The sequence below is a fragment of the Hyla sarda genome, chromosome 5 (assembly GCF_029499605.1).
Source record: "Hyla sarda isolate aHylSar1 chromosome 5, aHylSar1.hap1, whole genome shotgun sequence".
NCBI classification, from domain to species: Eukaryota; Metazoa; Chordata; class Amphibia; order Anura; family Hylidae; genus Hyla; species Hyla sarda.
In genome coordinates this window covers 73,605,889-73,629,015 of record NC_079193.1, presented here as the reverse complement: position 1 = coordinate 73,629,015, position 23,127 = coordinate 73,605,889, and the positions used below count along the sequence as shown (strand labels likewise).

Here is a 23,127-nt window from a genome sequence, read left to right as displayed (position 1 = left end):
ACTGCTTTTGTCATTTACAAGGCCATCCTGAGTTCTCATTTAGGACCTAACAATTCCTTTATGTAGACGAGCCTTTACTCGTCTAGAGTTAGTGTATTAGTGCTAAATTCAGCAACTTTATTGCTGTTCTGTTAACAAATAAAAAAGAATTTAAGCCCCAGAAGAAATACATTCTTTCGTATTTAGCTGAGTCTAACCTTTATGTAGAACTTGCTATGCTAGCTTTGATTTTTTTCCATCTCCTTGTATATCATTTACTACTGCAGTTAACTACTACGCTATACATATCATTTTAACAGTGCAACCTTTGTACAAGAAACCCTGCATTCTAACTAAATACAAATTAGTAATTGACTCACTTAGCAGGAGTTACTCTCCCCCCCCCCCCCCCCCCCCCTGTACTGTGGGCAGGGTGCATGGTAGGAGAATTCTGGGTGGGTTGGCCCAGCAGGTAGGAGGATCACTGCAGGTGAGTCAGGGCTCACGTTACAGGTTTGGGAAGCTGTGCTCCTGTGACAAGTAAAGGTGACAATATTGGTCCTGACAGAGAGAACCTGTGGAGAAGAAATTATATTTGTTGTATAACTAAGGTAAGAAATGGACACTGTGTTTTACATCATTTGTAGTATTCTGCCTGATTTTCTGTGAATGCTAGATAAGGAGAATCATCAACCTTCTCCAGGGAGCGTCTCTTCCACTTCCTTACCTGCGAACACAAAATCTTTCCATAGATGTTATTCAGGGATAGTTTGCCATTTTTCCTGATTTCTGATCTCAAAGTTACATTGTGTTTCCTTGCATATATATATATATATATATATATATATATATATATATATAGATAGATAGATATATAAATAGATAAATATTACTTCTGTGATTCTATGTAAAACTTTCAATAGGAAAAACTATTCTATTACTGTAATGGCTATACTGAATGAAAAAAGCAAATAACTGTTATGGAATATAATTAGGGAACAGTGAGATTTGCTTGTAGTCAGATATGAAGGGTGTCTCCCTATGTGACTCCTTACAGAAGCATGCCGAGGAACCACCACCCAATAGCCCTAGGTGAAGTATTTCCTAAAGGCAAATCTCTCACTACATGTAGGTTTTACTGTGCCTTTAAGTTGGGCGTGTACAGGACTGTGCTGCAGATGGTGTAGATGGGCCAACATTTCAAATTCAATAACTCACATCTGAGGTTTTGTGACCCCTACTGTAGATGTTAAAGGGGTACTCCAGCCCTAGACATCTTATCCCCTTCCCCTATCCAAAGGGAAACCCCCCCCCACGATCGTCGGGCCGCGGTGTTCTGAACATGGAAGCTTGGAGCCCCTGGTATCAGGGCAAGTGCCCAATGTGCTGTGTGCCAGGGGAGGCATCAATGAGTCACACCTCCAAGGTATTTAGATACAGGCTTAGAACAGAATCTGAATATTTGCTTATGAAAAAGGCCAAACCTTTAACCTACGCTTAAAGGAAAAAGGTCACCTGTTCACCCACACTAAACCCAATACACCGGGTTGTAGTGCAGGTAAACAGGAGACCTGCGGGCTCTCTGACTAATATACATACCTTCAGTCCGACGCCCGGTCCCTCTGAAGGTTGGCTTCTATCTGTGCTGAATTGCGCACTGGAGGCGGGCCCGCCGGCTGGATTTAAATATTGCTGGTCACATGAGCGCTCAGTAGGCACAAGTGCTCACGTGACCAGCAACCATGAATGTCCAAATCCAGCCGGCGGGCCCGCCTCCAGCGCGCAATTCAGCACAGATAGAAGCCAATCTTCAGAGGGACTGGGCGCCGGACTGAATGTATATTAGTCTGAGTGTATAATGGTCTCCTGTTCACCCACACTATAACCCGGTGTATTGGGTTTAGTGTTGGGGAAGGGGTGACCATTTTTCTTTAATAAATTTAATATTGTGCTAATATATACATAAAAAATTTGGATTCTGAACACACAGAGGAGGCAGATGTGTATGTTTTTTCCAATTTTGAGTGGCTTTGAAAGTTGCACAAAAATAAAATCTCTAAAAGTATCTGAAGTTGGAGATTCACTTTAAAGGGGTACTCCGGCGCTTAGACATCTTATCCCCTATCCAAAGGATAGGGGATAAGATGTCTGATCGCGGGGGTCCCGCCGCTGGGGACCCCCGTGATCTTGCACGTCTTACCCCATTTAAAATCAGTCCCGGGAGTGTGTTCGTTCCGGGTCTGATTACTGTCGATCACGGGGCCGGAGCATTGTGACGTCACACTCCGCCCCCTCAATGCAAGCCTATGGGAGGGGGCGTGACAGACTGATTTTAAACGGGGTGCGGCGTGCAAGATCACCAGCGGCGGGACCCCCGCGATCAGGCATCTTATCCCCTATCCTGGGAATAAGATGTCTAAGCGCTGGAGTACCCCTTTAACCAATTTATACTACTATGTAAGATTGTACAATGTATTCTGCAGCTAGTAACAGGATCAGCTCGTATGCCCTGATACAGTCAGGCTTTCTAGAACATGTCAGGGATGTACACACCCAGCTGAGGCTGGCAAAGTTATAGCTGAACGTTTTTATAAACAAATATGTTTCCTCCTCCTCCTGTCTTGACGCAGCGAGTGACTATTGTTATTCCGGAATTCATGGTAACAGCTGTCATTGTGTTTTAGGAGGAAGAATGTTTTCCCTTGAGATTTACCTTAATAAAATTAATATGTTATCCTTCCTAATACAAAATAGTGACTCTTGGTTATTCAAAGCAAGGCTTCTACTTGTTACACATTAACCACCTATCCACCTCATCACAATCACCTTATTAACTGGAGAAGGATGTAAAGGGAAAAAAATTCTCTAACTGGATGACTTTTGCAACATACACTTTATAAAGTATAGTTAATGGTACATCCTGGCTCTCTCTTAAAATGTAAGGCCAGTGCATTTCCTTAAATGTGATCATTTCCTAAAGTGACATCCAACAAGTTTATTCTAAAAATGATCTCTCGTTGAGTCCATGTTATTAAGGGGTTGTCTGATCTTGACAATCCCAGTGCATTTGTGTTAGGACCTGACGAAGAGAGTTGTACACCCTCAAAACGTGTTGTGCGTTGTTTACTAATAAATCTATATACTTTTTGTTTTCTAATATCTTGTCTGAAATGTTTATTTTTTTTTTATTTATCATTGCCATCTGAGTGCCAACAAGCATCCTTCTTCCACACGACTCCTTTGAATCGTTCCCAATACTGAACATATGTGATATTAGGTATATCTTATATACCCCCTTAGAGGACCCTGCTTACCCATGTCCACAAACAGCCCAGTTCTTTTATATGTTGTCACGCCTAGCGCTCCGGGTCCCCGCTCCTCCCCGGAGCGCTCACGGCGTCTTTCTCCCTGCAGCGCCCCGGTCAGTCCCGCTGACCGGGAGCGCTGCACTGTCATGGCCGTTGGGGATGCGATTCGCACAGCGGGACGCGCCCGCTCGCGAGTCGCATCCCAGGTCACTTACCCGTCCCGGTCCCCTGCTGTCATGTGCTGGCGCGCGCGGCTCCGCTCTCTAGGGCGCGCGCGCGCCAGCTCTCTGAGACTTAAAGGGCCAGTGCACCATTGATTGGTGCCTGGCCCAATTAGCTTAATTGGCTTCCACCTGCTCCAGACTATATCTGACCTCCTCCCATGCACTCCCTGGCCGGATCTTGTTGCCTTGTGCCAGTGAAAGCGTTTAGTGTGTTCAAAGCCTGTGTACCTGAACTTCTGCTATCCATCCTGACTACGAACCTTGCCGCCTGCCCCCGACCTTCTGCTACGTCTGACCTTGCCTCTGCCTTGTCCTTCTGTCCCACGCCTTCTCAGCAGTCAGCGAGGTAGAGCCGTTGCTAGTGGATACGACCTGGTTGCTACTGCCGCAGCAAGACCATCCCGCTTTGCGGCGGGCTCTGGTGAAAACCAGTAGCCTCTTAGAACCGGTCCACTAGCACGGTCCACGCCAATCCCTCGCTGACACAGCGGATCCACAACCCGTAAGCCGAATCGTGACAGTAGATCCGGCCATGGATCCCGCTGAGGTGCCGCTGCCAAGTCTCGCTGATCTTCCCACGGTGGTCGCTCAGCAATCGCAGCAGATTGCCCAACAAGGACAGCAGCTGTCGCAGTTGACCGCCATGTTACAGCAACTTCTGCCTCTGCTACAGCAGCAACCATCTCCTCCGCCAGCTCCTGCACCTCCTCCGCAGCGAGTGGCCGCTCCTAACCTACGCTTGTCCCTGCCGGACAAATTTGATGGGGACTCTAAATTCTGCCGTGGATTTTTGTCTCAGTGTTCCCTGCATATGGAGATGTTGTCGGACTTGTTTCCTACAGAACGGTCTAAGGTGGCGTTCGTAGTAAGCCTTCTTTCAGGAAAGGCCTTGTCTTGGGCCACACCGCTCTGGGACCGCAATGATCCTGCCACAGCCACAGTCCAGTCCTTCTTCGCTGAAGTCCGAAGTGTCTTCGAGGAACCTGCCCGAGCCTCTTCTGCTGAGACTGCCTTGCTGAACCTGGTCCAGGGTAATTCTTCCGTTGGCGAGTACACCATACAATTCCGTACTCTTGCTTCTGAACTATCCTGGAATAATGAGGCTCTCTGCGCGACCTTTAAAAAAGGCCTATCCAGTCGCATCAAGGATGTGCTGGCCGCACGAGAGATTCCTGCCAACCTCCAAGAACTCATCCATTTGGCTACCCGCATTGACATGCGTTTTTCTGAGCGACACCAAGAGCTCCGCCAGGAAAAAGACTTAGATCTCTGGGCACCTCTCCCACAGCATCCTTTGCAGTCTTCGCCTGGGCCTCCCGCCGAGGAGGCCATGCAAGTGGATCGGTCTCGCCTGACCCAGGAAGAGAGGAATCGCCGTAGAGAAGAAAATCTCTGTCTGTACTGTGCCAGTACTGAGCATTTCTTGGTGGATTGCCCTATCCGTCCTCCACGCCTGGGAAACGCACGCACGCACCCAGCTCACGTGGGTGTGGCATCTTTTGGTTCTAAGTCTTCTTCTCCACGTCTCACGGTGCCCGTGCGGATTTCTCCTACAGCCAACTCCTCCCTCTCAGCCGTGGCCTGCTTGGACTCTGGTGCCTCCGGGAATTTTATTTTGGAGTCCTTTGTTAATAAATTCAACATCCCGGTGACCCGTCTCGTCAAGCCGCTCTACATTTCCGCGGTCAACGGAGCCAGATTGGACTGCACCGTGCGTTACCGCACAGAACCCCTCCTCATGTCTATTGGACCCCACCTAGAGAGGATTGAGCTATTCGTTCTCCCCGGCTGTACCTCTGAGGTCCTCCTCGGTCTGCCATGGCTCCGGCTTCATTCGCCCACCCTTGATTGGACCACCGGGGAGATCAAGTACTGGGACTCTGCCTGCCACAGGAAGTGCCTCTCCCCCCCTCCCAGTCCCGTCTGGCAAGCCTCTGTGCCTCATGGCTCCCGTCCTTGTGTCTCCCTGCCCCGTGCCAAGCTTCACCCTCTGCCCCCCCTCCCCATTCCTACTCCTGCTGTACTGCCTGCCATTGAGGAAACCATCCATTCTTTCCCGGTGTCCTCATCCCAGGGGAGGCAGCCACCGGACAAAAAAAAGGGGAGACCTAAGGGGGGGGGTACTGTCACGCCTAGCGCTCCGGGTCCCCGCTCCTCCCCGGAGCGCTCACGGCGTCTTTCTCCCTGCAGCGCCCCGGTCAGTCCCGCTGACCGGGAGCGCTGCACTGTCATGGCCGTTGGGGATGCGATTCGCACAGCGGGACGCGCCCGCTCGCGAGTCGCATCCCAGGTCACTTACCCGTCCCGGTCCCCTGCTGTCATGTGCTGGCGCGCGCGGCTCCGCTCTCTAGGGCGCGCGCGCGCCAGCTCTCTGAGACTTAAAGGGCCAGTGCACCATTGATTGGTGCCTGGCCCAATTAGCTTAATTGGCTTCCACCTGCTCCAGACTATATCTGACCTCCTCCCATGCACTCCCTGGCCGGATCTTGTTGCCTTGTGCCAGTGAAAGCGTTTAGTGTGTCCAAAGCCTGTGTACCTGAACTTCTGCTATCCATCCTGACTACGAACCTTGCCGCCTGCCCCCGACCTTCTGCTACGTCTGACCTTGCCTCTGCCTTGTCCTTCTGTCCCACGCCTTCTCAGCAGTCAGCGAGGTAGAGCCGTTGCTAGTGGATACGACCTGGTTGCTACTGCCGCAGCAAGACCATCCCGCTTTGCGGCGGGCTCTGGTGAAAACCAGTAGCCTCTTAGAACCGGTCCACTAGCACGGTCCACGCCAATCCCTCGCTGACACAGCGGATCCACAACCCGTAAGCCGAATCGTGACATATGTGTTATGGAGTTGTGTAATGCACAACAAAACCTTGCTAAGACTTGTCGACAGTTGGTCGTCACTGGCAAACTCATTGTCCAAGACATTATCCAAAGCAGGCAACCTCATAGAATAGTTACGTTTGTCTATTTCTTGGATATTTCTGTCTCGATTTTCTCTGGCTAGTAACTGCCATGTTTATTTACTGTATAATGATATCATTTGAGCGCTCTACGGAACAGTTATTCAGCATCTATAGTATGGTACTCTTATGTAGGCACCATATGACAATCTTATGTGGGCACTGTATGGTTATATTCTATATTAATGTATAGTAGTATTATGGTAGTATTATTCAATACTAGAGGGGCACAGACATTTTTCCAAAAAGCTCTACAGACTTCATGAAGGCCTGATACCTTATCTATGCAGTGTGGCACTGTATATTCAAGCAATAGGAATGCTTGGGGACTTCCCATGTAAGAGATGTAATAGAGGACAGGGTTTTTTTTAGGATTGGGCTAAGCCGGGCCAGACATAAGCAGTAAAGGGCTCCCACATTGGAACAGTATAAGGTAGTGGTCTTCAAACTGTGGCCCTCTAGATGTGGCAGAACTACAACTCCCAGCATGCCCGGACAGCCGTTGGCTGTCCGGGCATGCTGGGAATTGTAGTTTTGCCACATCTGGAGGGCCAAAGTTTGAAGACCACTGGTATAAGGGAAGCTTGCTCTTCAATAATAGAGCATCTTCTTTATCTTACAATCCACCTTATGTCCCTCCACTAATCCACCAGTAATTCTGAGCTACATCATTTATTATTCATTATTATATTTACACTCTCTATCATATAGAGAGCAGGATATAGCTTGTTTTGTTTAAAGGGGTATTCCGAATTAAAATGACTTATCCCCATTCCACAGGATAATGGATATATTTCAGGCGTGCAGAATGGAGCCCTGGGCCCTATGTCTTTGGGAGCTCCTTCTGCTGCTCCAAAAGATTTGGGAATTCTATTGATCTGGTTTTACTGAATCAGCAAAGAAAGGGTGGAAAGCAGATTAACCAGCGGCTTTAATTATAGCCAGTGCCCTATAATCTTGCAAAGCAGGTAGAATTCCTTGAGAACTGGTTTGTTCTATTTAAAACTGCATTCAATTACTTTACAGTGAGCCACCTGGGATTGGGTATATCCAAGCATCAAATCTTATCTACAATATAATGACACTAAATATGTCAGTGACTGTTTTTACATGCTTAAGGCATTTAGTAATCTGCAAGATCCAGACTTCCAATGGTCATAAGATTATCTTTGATCTGCGGGGCATCAGTAGATTATTTTACTTTTCCTAGGGTTGCCCTACAGCACATTCCAGTTACCCAGGGGCTAAAGATAGTCATTCTGTTAACTATAGGGAATTTATAGTTTCACTTTTTTCCTCAAACATGGAACTTTGATTTAAAAGTACTAAATGCATGATTAAAAAAGCAAAATAAATAAATAAAGAAAAACCTGTCAAAGTGAAAAGAAAAAAAAACACTGAAAAATTAAACATTCTTGCTTCCAGCTCAGCTCCCTATGCTTCAATCATTTTCTTCCTTTTTCTATCTCCTTGTATCCCCTTTGTTCTGGTGTTCACTTGATTGCAGTTCACTAAGGAGGAGGGGGCACTTGCCAGTACACTTGTCATGGGGGGAACTTTCTTCCTCATCCTCAGTGCAGCATTGGCAAGGCTCTGATTGACAAGCCTGGAGCACAGCACAGAGCCCTGCTTGTCTCTTCTGCACTTTTTGTATATTGTCTCAGTGAGGCCGCAGGCCCAGACAACAAGGGCAATATGGTCGAGACAAGAGAGCTATTTCATAAAAACAAGGGCCCATAATGGTCATAAGTATAGCAGCCTGTTACACACATTTTTTCAGTTTTTTTTTATTTTTTAAACAAAGTATATTACAAATCTTTTAAATATTTAATGCTGCATGACATATTAAAGCGCAACTGCAATGAAATTTAGTGTAATAACCTGCACACAGCCTTTGTATTGTGTGCAGGTGTTGTGTACAGCAATTAGTTTACCTCATATTTGCAGGCCTTCGTGACGCTAAAAAGTGCTTTTACTCAAAGCCACTGACGGTCGGATAGGTGTGGTGCGAGGTATGCGATGCCCCGCCGCTGCCACACCCACCCACACGCCCACTTTGTATCTCAGTGCTTGGACCACTGTGTGATTGACACACAGGTCCCAGCGCATGCGCCCTTCAACTAATGTAACGTGCACGCTACTGCATGTCATCCAGCAAGCGCTCGCTCCCACCGCCGTCGGCCTCCTCAGTGCGCCTGCGCAGAGCTAGGTGCAGAGAGCGCGGGAGCGAGCGCTCGCTGGTGGAGCGAGCGCTTGCTGGATGACACGCAGCAGCGGGCACGTTACATTAGTTGAAGGGCGCATGTGCTGGGACCTGTGTGTCAATCACACAGCGAAATTCCCATGGGCTTAAGGACTCGGGATGCAGGGCGTATGCATACGCCCGGCATCCTGAAGAGGTTTAGATCCCCACCATCACTACATTTTTGAAGCAGTAAAAAGTATGTTAACCTGCAAATTTTTTCAAATTTCTCCACACTATGGTTGTGCAGGGAGTTTTTTTTTAGGTTGATGATAAAAATAATTTATTGGAAAACCCCTTTAAGGGTCAAGAAAATATTCCTAAATACATATTTCACCTAGGACAGACAGTACAAAAAATGAGGGGGGACTTGAGCAATCCCTATGCTCTGAATGTTGAATATTGTACATTATGCTGAGAGCTGTAGTGCATATAGCATGATACTTGATGAAATGTTAGTATGGTACTACGAAAAGTCTGGTTGTACCCAACTAGGGGCTTCACTAGATTTCCATAAATCAGGAATGGGTCCTCTGCAATTGGTTAATAGAAAACATCAGCAATTATACCATAGCATCATAAGAGTAGCATCATATATGAGATCTTCTACATAAAGGGTGACCTATGAACAGACACATAATTTTTACCCAAAAATACACTGCTCAAAAAGGGAACACTTAAACATCACAATGTAACTCCAAGTCAATCACACTTCTGTGAAATCACACTGTCCACTCAGGAAGCAACACTGATTGACAAACAATTTCACATGCTGTTGTGCAAATGGAACAGACAAAAGGTGGAAATTATAGGCAATTAGCAAGACACTCTCGATAAAGGAGTGGTCATGCAGGCAAATGTGCATGTGTCCAGTCAAATGGTCAGAAACAGACTCCATGAGGGTGGGATGACTGCCCAATGTCCACAGGTGGGGATTGTGCTTACAGCCCAACAACGTGCAGGACATTTGGCATTTGCCAGAGAACACCAGGATTGGCAAATTCACCACTGGGGCCCTGTGCTCTTCACAGATGAAAGCAGGTTCACACTGAGCACATGTGACAGACGTGACAGAGTCTGGAGACGCCGGTGAGAACGTTCTGCTGCCTGCAACATCCTCCAGCATGACCGGTTTGGCGGTGGGTCAGTAATGGTGTGGGGTGGCATTTCTTTGGGGTGCCACACAGCCCTCCATTTGCATGCCAGAGGTAGCCTGACTGCCATTTGGTACCGAGATTAGATTTTCAGACCTCTTGTGAGACTATATGCTGGTGCGGTTGGCCCTGGGTTCCTTCTAATGTAAGACAATGCTAGACCTCATGTGGCTGGAGTGTGTCAGCAGTTCCTGCAAGAGGAAGGCATTGATGCTATGGACTGGCCCGCCCATTCCCCAGACCTGAATCCAATTGAGCACATCTGGGACATCATGTCTCGCTCCATCCACGTTTCACCACAGACTGTCCAAGAGTTGGCGGATGCTTTAGTCCAGGTCTGGGAGGACATCCCTCAGGAGACCATCCGCCACCTCATCAGGAGCATGCCCAGGCATTGTAGGGAGGTCATACGGGCACGTGGAGGCCACACACACTACTGAGCCTCATATTGACTTGTTTTAAGAACATTACATCAAAGTTGGATCAGCCTGTAGTGTGTGGAGTTTCCACTTTGATTTTGAGTGTGACTCCATATCCAGACCTCCATGGGTTGATAAATTAGATTTCCATTGATAATTGTGTTATTTTGTTGTCAGCACATTCAACTATGTAAAGATGAAAGTATTTCATACGATTAGTTCATTCATTCACATCTAGGATGTGTTATCTTAGTGTTCCCTTTATTTTTTTGAGCAGTGTAGGATGGTAGTCCTTTATCTCAGTGAGCCTCCAGCTGCCGTAGGATTTTCCATTACTTCTATGATTATAGTTTTCCCCATCCTTAGGTTTATCCAAGTGAGATTAGATCTGAAATGGTAGAAAGGGAATCTTCTTTCCATTTAGATCCAATCTCTCAGAAATCACTGCCAGCTATAGCCTCACCAAACACTATTGTTCTCATTCCCACGCTCTGCCACGGGAACACAAGAGCAGAGTCAAACCTAGATTATGTCATCCACCTGAACTTCAAATATTTGCCAACATTTCTTTGGATACAGTTTCAAAAAAATGCATTGAATACTATGAAGTGTGTTTTATATGTAGTCCAGGCTGATTTACTGCTGACAAAGATTTAAGCTTAAGACATGTTTGAATATTCATTTTAGCTGCAAACAAATGGGTTTAGGTAAATTTTAGCCAAGCACAGTAATGTCAAGTAGTTTTTTGTGTCCTGAAAATCTGCAGAAGGAGATGTATTCTCTAAAACCTGTTTACTTTTTGGACAAATTAATCTGTGATTTGACTATGTCCGTAAGTGGGGTTCTTATGCCTGAGCACAGTACTAGTTATAGTCTTTTTAGAATTTTTTTATTAAATACAGAAGCGATGAGGTATTTCCATTTCTAAAGGCAAATTACATTTTGGCATGGCCAAACATTCAAGTCTACTCTAAGGAAAAGGTGTAAGCCACAGCCAGACATGAACAAAATGGTTGGGCAATGAAAAGACATCACGCCTGATCCTTCTCTCCACCAATATCATCTGTCCGTGGAGAGTCAGCTGGCCACAATACACCTTTGAGAGCCAGCGGCAGGTTCGGTCGACTTTGGTATAATGTGAATGGGCACCTTACGATGATCTCTATGTTATAACATTAAAATGTGTGGGGCTGACCTCCAGCCTAGCGCAGAGGCTGTAACAATGTTTCATTTAAAGGGGTATTCCGGGCTTAACTAACTTTTAACTATCCTGTCCATTATGAAGAATTATGCTAGTTCTACATTTGCTTGCTATACGGCTCTGCCATGGATCGTCTACTTTTTCTTCTTTATAGGTCCCCCCAGGTTTAGCGTTTCTGTTCAGGTCTTGACGTTTGTCTCAAGCTTATTTCACAATCCTTTGCGGCTCAAGGTGGCAGCTGGTATCAGGAGGCTTGGCTATTTCGTGTATTTCCTCACAAGCCAGCCCCCTGATGATGTTTGCGGTCCATCTGTATGTCTGGACGTGCCGGCGTCCTGTGATCTCGGCAATCTGCAGAATGTGGAAATGCAGGGAGCACTGGCACAAGGGGACGTACAGAAGGGAGCACTGGCACAAGGGGACGTACAGATGGATCACAAATGTCATCAGCTGCCACCTCAAGCTGTAAAGGATTGTGAAATAGGCTTGAGACGAACGTCATCAAGACCTGAACAGAAACGCTAAACCTGTGGGGACCGTATAAAGAAGAAAAAGTAGACGATCCACAGCAGAGCCGTGTAGCAATTAAATGTAGAACAAGCATAATTGTTCAAAATGGGCAAGATAGTAAAAAGTTAGTTAAGCCCGGAATACCCCTTTAACATATCAGAGAAAACTGTGAAATAAGAATCAGTTTGGTTCTTTGGTTCTGATGAAGATGTGATCTTGTAATACACAATCACTTGTAATGGTGGAATACCCCTCCAAGGACAGAATCATCATGGTATAATCATACTATTCAACAATGTCAGAAACAATAGTAGAGTAGTGACAACCTGTTATTTATTTTTTATAAAAATGATGGTTGTCAAGCAAAAACTTATAACTTGTTTTTTAAAGATAATGTACTTGACATTTTTTTTTTAAAGAACAAAGTTTTAGGGGTTTGGCCACGTCTTTGCTGGGCTTACTCTGGGTGACCCATGGTTCGCCCATTATAGCATTATAGTAAATAGCAACCATGTGGGCACCAGGAGAAAGGTGAAAAAAAGTCATGAGGTGAGGAAGTGGCACTGAGCTTTCCTAGCACCACGACCACTTTGGTTTACTAAATGGAGGACTTTATGGTGGTGAGAAACTGTTGATCTGTCACTGATCCTGATGACAGACCATCATGTCTTTCCGGAGATAATGCCGCCAAAGACAATGAGATGTTTCACATGAAATGACGTGACTACCTAAAGATAGAAGTCCTGTCAGGAGCCAAGACACTGCTCGTAAATAACTAACTCTTCTCCTGGCTGCTCAGTTGGATATTAGGACAGCCAGAGGAACTATGGACTGGCATGCCTCTACCAACTCATAGATTTGATTATAAGAAAGGAAAAAATATTCTGGGGAAGTATAGAACATACACTTGGCACATGGAACAGGACTTGGATGAAACACAAGCCTTGCTGCATAATAAGTGGCCATAAAATGCAAAACACGTCCGACTGGTGCTGCCTATACAAAGAAGCTGATGAAGCAATGGGATCAAATTCAAAAACTGCAGCAGGTTCAGTTTGCAACAATTTCTGTTACATTTAGTATTTCCTTATGACAGGTCTAGTACATTATGCTCGTGCAGCAGCACTGTACTGTATGGACTGTACACACTCACTGACTGTTGTGGGCACTTGGCTGCCCGAAGCCACAATGTGGTCACTAATGTACAGTCCTGTATGCCCTGTTTGCAGCAATGCTGTAGGAACCGTCCTCATTGTATATAAAATTGTAAATGGAATCTGTAAATAGTGATAGTGAGTACTCCATCAGCCTGGTGTTCAATTCACCAGCGTCTTTCACTTTTCATCTGCACGGCTTTTCACAAATTCCCCCCAAAGTTTTTTCAGCCATTTTTTTTGCTTCTGGTCCATTTATTTCAGATGTTTAAGGCTCAAAATGAGGCTCATACAAGGATACATTTATAAGTGTTTATTTTGCTGTGTATTTTGCTGTAGATGATCATATGCACAGAGCCCTGTATTTTCAGTGAAGATTGAAGGCTGAGCTGCGCGCCAGCATGTCTGTAACGCGCAGCTCCACCTTCAAACATCACTGAACATACAGGACTGCTGCCGGCTAGCCCTGTGTGTATGATCATCGCAGAATACGCAGCATATTTACTGCTGTGTAGATGATTTTGCGCAGCATGAAATACACTGCGTAAGCAGTAGGTGGGAACGTACCCTAAGGTTCTGTTCACACAGGCGGACATAATTGCGAGATAGCAGCGTGTTTCCTCCTGCGAGTTTGAATCGGGTGGACTCTCTGCAGCCAAATACAGTGACATCAATGGGGTCTGCAGCGGGAAACATGCTACTATCTACAATTAAATCTGACGGTGTGAACTGACCCTTAGGCCGATTTCACACTGGCATAACACAGACACAGGGTCATCAGAACTTGCTACCCTATTAAGGGACCGTTCACACGTACAGTATTCTGCGCAGATTTGATGGGCAGGATGTGTTCAGTCATTCAGTTTACACTGAAATCTGCAGCAGAATATCCTGCGCATCAAATCTGCTCAGAATACTGTACGTGTGAATAGACCAGAAAGATACAAAAATGTATCTGTATTACCCTAGTGTGAATCCGACCTTATTGTTTCTTTCCGTTAATAATTAGCTGGGCATAACAATTAAATATACATATTGCTTCCAGTGTTTACAACCTCTCACCTGCTGCTGTAATCCAGTATATCCGGAAATTGCTGCCTGCTCCAGATTTCTCTAGTTTGTTCTGCTATAAATTAGCAATAACTGATGCCTGACATTATATGTACTGTTATTATGGTAGCTATGTGGACAAAGAATCAGCTTCACATGAGCATCTTAAAGGGGTACTCCAGCCCTAAGACATCTTATCCCCCTATACAAAGGATAGGGGATAAGATGTCTGATCGTGGGGGTGCCCAGCGGCGGGATCTCTTGGGATCCTGCAATCTCTCATGCAGACACCCACCTGTGGCAGCTGCACAGAGCAATGATCGCTCCGTGTCTGAAGGGTTACGACTACGGGGACGGAGTATCGGGAAGTCATGACTCCGCCCCCTTGTGACATCAGGCCCAGCCCCCTCAATGCAAGCCTATGGGAGGGGACGTGACAGCCCCAGTGGCAGGACCCCCGTGATCAGATGTCTTAGGGCCAGAGTACCCATTTAAGGGTACATCCACAAATGTGCTGCAGATTTTTTGCACTGATTTTGTGGGAAAAGGAAATGCTGAATTTGCAATTACCAGCAAAGTGAATGAGATTTTCAAAATATTATCCATGTACAAAAAATCTGCAGTATGGACTGACCAGCACTGCAGATTTTAAACAAGTCAAGTTGAGTTAAATGTTCTTCAAATTTTCTCCATGAATAATCATGGGCTGCATAAAATCTATGCAGAAAATATGCAAAAAAAATGCAGAAAAAGATGCACAATTTTCTGCTGCTCACATCACTGCAGATATGCTGCAGATTTTCTGTTGCAGAATATTATACTGTATATTAGTCATAAACCAAATTTCCACAAAAAAAAAACAAAAAAACACCCAAACAGCTGCACAGCGACTTTATAGTGAATAAATGCAGCGGTCAAAAGTTAGCTGCAAGTCAATAGGGGCTCAGTGACAGCATTTCAAAATAGCAGCATGCTGAGACTAAGGCATTTTTCTCTAAAAATGTTGGTGTTTCTCTACCATAGTCTATGGGGGGGGGGGGGGGGGGGGGGGGCAAAAAAAACACCACTAAAAATGCAATGTGGGTTTTGTATTGGAGTTTTTGTATCTTTTTTTTATTTAAAGGGGTATTCCAGCCTTAGACATCTTATCCCCTATCCACATGATAAAAATGATAAAATGTCTGATTGCCGGGGTCCTGCCACCGGGATCCCCCGCGATCTCGGTGCAGCTCACGCAATTTTATGCTGGTGCTTATACCGAGACAGAGACGTGATGTCACACCCCATCGTGATGTCATATCATGTCCCCTCGTGACATCACGCCACGCCCCCTCCATTCATGTCGAATGTAGGGGGCATGACGGCTGTCTCCCATAGACATGAATAAAGGGGGCATGGCATGACATCACATCTCCGTCTCAGGAGTAGCACCCGGCACAGAATGCCGGAAGCTGCACCGAAATCCCCTATCCTTTGGATGTCTAAGGCTGGAATACCCCTTTAAGAGTTAAAAAAAATTATGGACACAGGAGCAGGAGAATTGTTAAAGGAGAAAAATGCAATTTCCACACAAAGGCAAAAGAAACCTATGGAAGAACATGCTGCTTTAAAAAAAAAAAACAATAAATAAATAAAAACCGAAAATTCACAAATACAGCATAAAACCTTTCGTATACAGTGTGCAGTTAATAATTTATCATTGAATTTAACCCCTTTGTGTGCTATCAGCGGTTGACACTCACTGATAATGACCAACATCAGTAATCACACTGCGCTCAGTCATTTAACCCATTAAATGTAGCAATCAATGGTGATTGTGGCATTTAAATAGTTAAATGATATGTGACATGCCTGTTGGTTGCCCAAATTGCACCCCCGCAATGTAATGCAATCAGATGTTATGGTAGCCGGGAGAGGAACTCCGTGGAAAATAAATGTTTTCAAATCAACTGGTACCAGAAAGGTAAACAGATTTTGAAATGACTTCTATTCCAAAATCTGAAGCCTTCCAGGACTTATCAGCTATTATATACTACAGAGGAAGTTGAGTTGTTGTTTTTTCTGTCTGACCACAGTGCTCTCTGCTGACAGCGCTGTCCGTGTCAGGAACTGTCCACATTAATAGCAAATCCCCATAGCAAACCTCTCCTGCTCTGGACAGTTCGTGACACAGACAGAGGTGTCAGCAGAGAGCACTGTGGTCAGACAGAAAAGAACTTCACAAATTTCTCTGTAGTATACAGCAGCTGATAAGAACTGGAAGGGTTAAGATTTACAGTAAGTAATTTACAAACCTGTTTAACTTTCTGGCACCAGTTGATTTTAAAACATATTTTTTCCACCGGAGAACCCCTTTAACTAGGCCTCTATGTCTGCTGTAGTAGGTCATACAGCCCTATAGACAGAATAATAAAAAAAGTTATAGGGGGTCAGGATAGAGCATTTTAAAAGAAAAAGTGAAATAAAACAAAAGATATATAAATTGGGTATAGTTGTTATCACACCAAACCACAGAATGCAGATAACATTTCAGTTTCACTGTAACTTGTACAATGTAAAAAACAAAAACCCCAAAATTAGCAATAATCTTTTTTTTTTTTTTTTTTTTTTTATTGCAAGCCCCCAATTTTTTATTTGTATTTTTTTTTTTTTGCAGTTTAGTTTTGCCATTCTTATTAAGATAAAATGAAATGTAAATAGATGGTACAATAAGTCCTAAAAATGAGTTATAGCTTTTAGAATGCGAGGATAAAAAATGAAAATTGACTTGGTCTTGAAAGGGTTAAAGGACATCAGTGGCAAAAGACAACTTATCGCCTATCCACTGGATAAGGGATAAGTGTCTGATCACAGGGGGTCCAACTGCTGGGACCCCCGCGATCTCCCAAACAGGGCCCCACATATCCGCTCTATGTGAGCTGCTAATGCGTGTTGCGTCGACCTCTCTGCTGTATACTTCAGAAGAAGTTGTGTAGTTCTTTCCAGTCGGACCACAGTGCTCTCTGCTGACACCTTTGTCTGTGTTCGGAACTGTCCAGAGTAGGAGAAAATCCTCATAGCAAACCTCTCCTGCTATGGACAGTTCCTGACACGGACAGAGGTGTCAGCAGAGAGCACTGTGGTCAGACTGAAAAGAACTACACAACTTCCTCGGCAACTGATAAGAACCAGAAGGATTAAGATTTTTAAATAGAAGCAATTTACAAATTGGTGCATTTAAATGAATGAGATGTGGCACAGGTCTGGCCGGAGATACGGCAGCAGTCAGTTTTGAAATTTCCCTCCTGTTCACGGAACGGAGCACAATGGCAATGTGAACTAAACCTTACAGATAAATTAAATCTACTGGGATTTTCTGTAAGGTTAAAAAAAAAAAAAACTAGAAAAAAACCATATGATGACTCTTGGCTTCCATCACTTGAATGGAGGCTTTTGGACACGATAGACCAGAAGCTTTATCTGATGTATATGTCACATATAGTGCACAAATGTACTTGGCCTGTGCATACATAATCTGGACGGGTTGATATGAACACAGTCACATGCATGTGGATACAGTTGCTCTTTACTGAAACGAAATATGTTTATATTGAACATTATTGGATTGGGAAAGAATAGAAATAGTTCAGTTCAATAGATCAGTCTACAACACTTGAACTATTTGTGAATCCAGGCTTTGTGTGGCAAAACGGACCACCTGCCAGGTAACCAATAGTATAATATACACAGCCACGTACAATGTTGACTTCCTGCCAATGCATCCAGCAGAAGAGATTTTAAAGTATTAACCCTTTATTCCCCATTAATACAGGTGGAGATCCTAACCCCGGGCTCACCTGTAGCAGTATTGTGCCATGCGGCCAATTGACTTCCAATAAATTCCTTATAGCCTGTGTACAGTGCCGGGTAGGTGTGTGAATCGCCAATAATTTACCAGGGTGGCGATTCGATATATCGCAATATATCGCGATACTGTAATGTTGGCGATATATCACGATATATCGCGATATTCCCTATTAAAAACTTGGGAAAACTTATTCTAGCTGAGAAAGAACAAGGTCCCGCGAGAGTTGTCCTGTGAGTGCGTACGTTCTCCTTCCTGTTTGTTCTGAGTCTGTAGTCTCGCGGTAGCAGCCTGCGAGTGGGACAGAGCTGATAACAGGTACACTGCCAACTAGTGGTCAGGAGTTTAAGTGTTATAAAAAAATAAGACAGACAAATAGGACTGTGACTCAGTGAGTGAAATACAGTAAATGTTAATTATAATAATTTATAAAAAAAATCGATTCTCAGAATTTTAAAATCGATTCAGTATCGCGGAACAAAAAATCGCGATAATCGCGCAAATCGATTTTTTCTTACATCCCTAGTGCCGGGTAATGCGGTCACTATACAATGATGAACCTGTCAACATAAAGTAACTATTCTGAAGCACCTTACAACTATACATTGTACAGATCTTCCAGGAAATGTATTAATAAATAAACAACAGGGTGTTGCCATTCACATTCACCGGTGGTCTCCTAAGTGTGGGCCTCCAGATGTTGCAAAACCGCGGATCCAGAATGAAGGATAAGTATAATTCCTTCCTTTATATTTCCCACTCCTCTTAAAGGGGTACTTCAGTGGAATTTTTTTTTTAAATCAACGGGTGTCAGAAAGTTAAACAGATTTGTAAATTACTTCTATTTAAAAATATTAATCCCTCCAGTACTTATCAGCTGCTGTGAGCTCCAGAGGAAGTTCATTTCTTTTTTAATTTCTTTTCTGTCTGTCCACGGTGCTCTCTGCTGACACCTTTGTCCATGTCAGGAACTGTCCAGAGTAGGAAAGGTTTGCTATGAGGATTTGCTCCTGCTCTGGACAGTTCCTGACACGGACAGAGGTGTCAGCAGAGAGCACTGTGGTCAGACATAGTAACATATTGGTAGAATTATCAAAACCTGTGCAGAGGAAAAGATGACCAGTTGCCCATACAAACCAATCAGATCACTTCTTTCAGTTTTCAAAGACCCATTTAAAAATGGCAGAAGCGACCGACCGTATTTTTCGCCCTATAGGACGCACCAGAGTATAAGACGCACCCAATTTATAGGTGCAAAATTTAAAAAAATAAAGATTTTTAACCCAATAGTGGTCTTCAACCTGCGGACCTCCAGATGTTGCAAAACTACAACTCCCAGCATGCCCGGACAGCCGTTGGCTGTCCGGGCATGCTGGGAGTTGTAGTTTTGCAACATCTGGAGGTCCGCAGATTGAAGACCACTGCATAGGAGGTATTACTCACCTGTCCCCGCCGCTCCGGACCCATCACCGCTGCCCTGGATGTCGCTCCATCGCTGTCGCCGTGTCCCTGTCGCTCCGGAAACGTCTCTGCTGACGGCCGGGTATCTCCATCGCCGCCATCACGTCGTTACGCACGCTGACGCACGTACGCGACGACGTGATGACGAGGAAGGAAAGCGCCGGCCATACAGGGGATCCCTGAACGGAGAAGACACCGAGGAGGCAGGTAAGGTCCCTCCCGGTGTCCTGTAAGCACTAACTCGGCTATTCAGTCGAGCTGTTCGGGACCGTCGCGGTGAAATCGCAGCGGTCCCGAACAGCCCGACTGAACAGCCGGGTTAGTGTCACTTTCCCTTCAGACGCGGCGGTCAGCTTTGATCGCCGCGTCTGAAGGGTTAATACAAGGCATCACCGCTATTGGTGATGTCTTGTATTAGCCGTGGGTCCCGGCCGTTGATGGCCGCAGGGACCGTCGCGATAGGGATGTATTTGCCATATAAGACGCACCGACTTTTTCCACCCAGTTTTGGTGAAGAAAAAGTGCGTCTTATACGGCGAAAAATATGGTAATTGGTTGTTATGGGCAACTGGTCAATTTTTCCTCTGCACAGGGTTTGATAAATCTCCCCAATAGCCCATAAGGTTTAAAAAAGACCAGAGTCCATCACGTTCAACCAATATCCCTAATGAGTCCCTACTGAGTTGATCCAGAGGAAGACAAAAAAAAAAAACTCAGGCTGGAATTCCACTTGGTTTTTTTTGGGGGGGGGGGGGGAATGCTTTATTTTTGTCATTTATAGCCCCCTTAACATTTTTATTCATCCATTTTTGGTTTTCTTTTATTCCTGACCATAAGGTATATATATACCTCTTACAGTGAGAATTTTAAATATTCTTAAAAGTCTCCCATTTAGTGTCAGTATTCTTGTATTTGAGGACATTATCCCATTTTATATTGTCTTCTCTGAGTTGATCAAACTTTTGCCTTCCTAAAGTTCATTGTTTTTGTGGCCCCTCAAGAGGTTCCCTTATTGAAGAACAAGTTATAATGTATTATATTATGATCACTATTTCCTAGGTGTCCTTCTACCTGCACATTAGTTACTCTTATCTTCTGGCTCTTCCATTATGTTTGGTGGCTTATAACAAACCCCTATCATCATTTTTTTTATTTTTGTCTCCATATATTTCTACCCAGAATGACTCCACATTATCGTTTCCCTTCCGTATATCCTTCCGCAGTGCGGCCTTCAGACTGGATTTTACAAAAAGATGAACTCCTCCCCCTTTCCGTTTTGTCCGATCCTTCCTGAATAGACTATATCCCTGTATGTTGACCGCCCAGTCACAGCAATCGTCCAACCAAGTCTCTGTTATACCCACTATGTCATAATTCTCGTCAGACATTTTCAACTCCAGTTTGTCAGTTTTATTGGACAGACTTCTGGCATTAGTCAACATGCAATTCAATGGTGTATGTTTTTTTTCCTATGACGCCTATCCCTATTAACTATTCTAACCCCCCCCCCCTCCGCTCCACCCCCAGGTACATTGATAAGTCCCAGCTCTCTATCTACACTATCTTTCCCCTCTATGTTGTAGGTTCCCTCTCCCTCAGTCCCTAGTTTAAACACTCCTCTACCCTTCTGGCCATCTTCTCCCCAAGCACAGCTGCACCATCCCCATTGAGGTGAAGCCCGTCCCTACGGTAGAACCAGTATCCGACAGGGAAGTCGGCCCAGTTCTCCATGAACCCCTCCTTCCTACACCAGCTTCTGAGCCACTTGTTTACCTCCCTGATCTCCCGCTGCCTCTCTGGTGTTGCTCGTGGTACAGGTAATATTTCAGAAAATATTACCTTGGAGGTCCTTGCCTTAAGCTTGTGGCCTAAGTCCCTGAAATCATTTTTAACCCCTTAAGGACCTGTGCTTTTTCCGTTTTTTCATTTTAAAATTTTCCTCCTTAACTTTAAAAAATCATAACTCTTAAAAATTTCATTTTCATAAATTCTATATGATGGCTTATTTTTTGCGTCACTAATTCTACTTTGTAATGGCATTAGTCATTTTACCCAAAAATCTACGGTGAAACGGGAAAAAAAATCAATGTGCGACAAAATTGATGAAAAAACACTATTTTGTAAGTTTTGGGGGCTTCCGTTTTTACGCAGTACATTTTTCGGCAAAAATGATACCACATCTTTATTCTGTAGGTCCATACGGTTAAAATGATACCCTACTTGTATAGGTTTGATTTTGTATCACTTCAGAAAAAAATCATGAATACATGCAGGAAAATGTATACGTTTAAAATGGTCATCTTCTGACCCCTATAACTTTTTTATTTTTCTGTGTTCAGGGTGCTTTTTTGCGCCGTCATCTGAAGTTTTTAGCAGTACCATTTTTGTTCTGATCAGACTTTTTGATCACTTTTTATTCACTTTTTTTGTGGTATAAAAAGTGATCAAAAATGCGCTTTTTTGGACTTTGGAATTTTTTTGCGCGTACGCCATTGAATGAGTGGTTTAAAAAGCGGTATATTTTTATAATTCGCACAGTTCCGCACGCGGCGATACCACATATGTTTATTTTTATTATTATTTACACTGTGTTTTTTTTATTCTTGGAAATGGCGGGTGATTCAAACTTTTATTAGGGGAAGGGATAATTGAAAGGGTTAATGATTTTTTTTACACTTTTCTTATGCAATATTATAGCTCCCATAAGGGGCTATAACATTGCATTTACTGATATTTTACACTGATTGATCCATCTCCATAGGAATGGATCAATCAGTGTTTTCGGCGATTGAATGCTCAAGCCTGGATCTCAGGCTTGAAGCATTCATTCGGCGATCGGACAGCACAGGAGAAGGTAAGAAGACCTCCTCCTGTGCTACAGCTGTTCGGGATGCTGCAATTATACCACGGCGATCCCGAACAGCTCCCTGAGCTAACCGGCAACTTTCACTTTCGTTTTTAGCCGCGCGGCTCAGCTTTGAGCGTGCGGCTAAAGGGTTAATAGCACGCGGCACAGCGATCAGTGCCGCGCGCTATTAGAGACGGGTCCCGGCTTCACTATAACGCCGGGACCGCCGCGATATGATGCGGTCCTTAAGAGGTTAAAGACACTCCACCTACCTCTTACTTTGTCATTGGTGCCAATATGTAACATGACTTCCGGGTCCTCTTCAGCCCCATCCAGCAACCTGTCAACCCGATCTGAGATGTGCCGGACTCGAGCACCAGGTAGACAACACACTGTTTCGGTGATCCCGGTCTTTGTGACAGATCACCCTGTCTGTCTCCCTAATAATAGAGTCCCCCACTACCAGTACCTGTCTGGCCTGCCCTGCCCTCCTCCTTCCCTCCTTACTGGAGCAGACACCCCCCTGGCGGTCAGAGACAGAGCTCTGCTGCAGTACTGCTAGCTCTGAAATGGCATCCCCCCCTCATCTGTCAACCGGGCAAACTTTTAGGGGTGTTCCAGATCCGGACTAGCCTCCCTGACACTTTTCCCTCTACCCCGTTTTCTAACTGTAACCCAGCTAACTGCCTGACTGTCCTACACCTCCGTCCCACTATCCTCCCCCACCTCTACCCCAGAGAGTACTTGCTCAGTGAGCAGGAGACTCCTCTCCAAGTTGT

At 44.8% G+C, this 23,127-nt stretch overlaps 1 protein-coding gene across 1 annotated transcript in view; it reads left to right on the top strand.

Annotated features, from left to right (window-relative positions):
- The first annotated feature begins 462 nt into the window (after positions 1–462).
- VILL (villin like) overlaps positions 463–23,127 on the top strand; it is an 87,538-nt gene continuing 64,873 nt past the window's right edge. The window contains exon 1 of the mRNA XM_056519686.1: positions 463–590. The gene's annotated coding sequence lies outside the window, so the exon portion shown is untranslated. The remainder of the gene's footprint in view (positions 591–23,127) is intronic.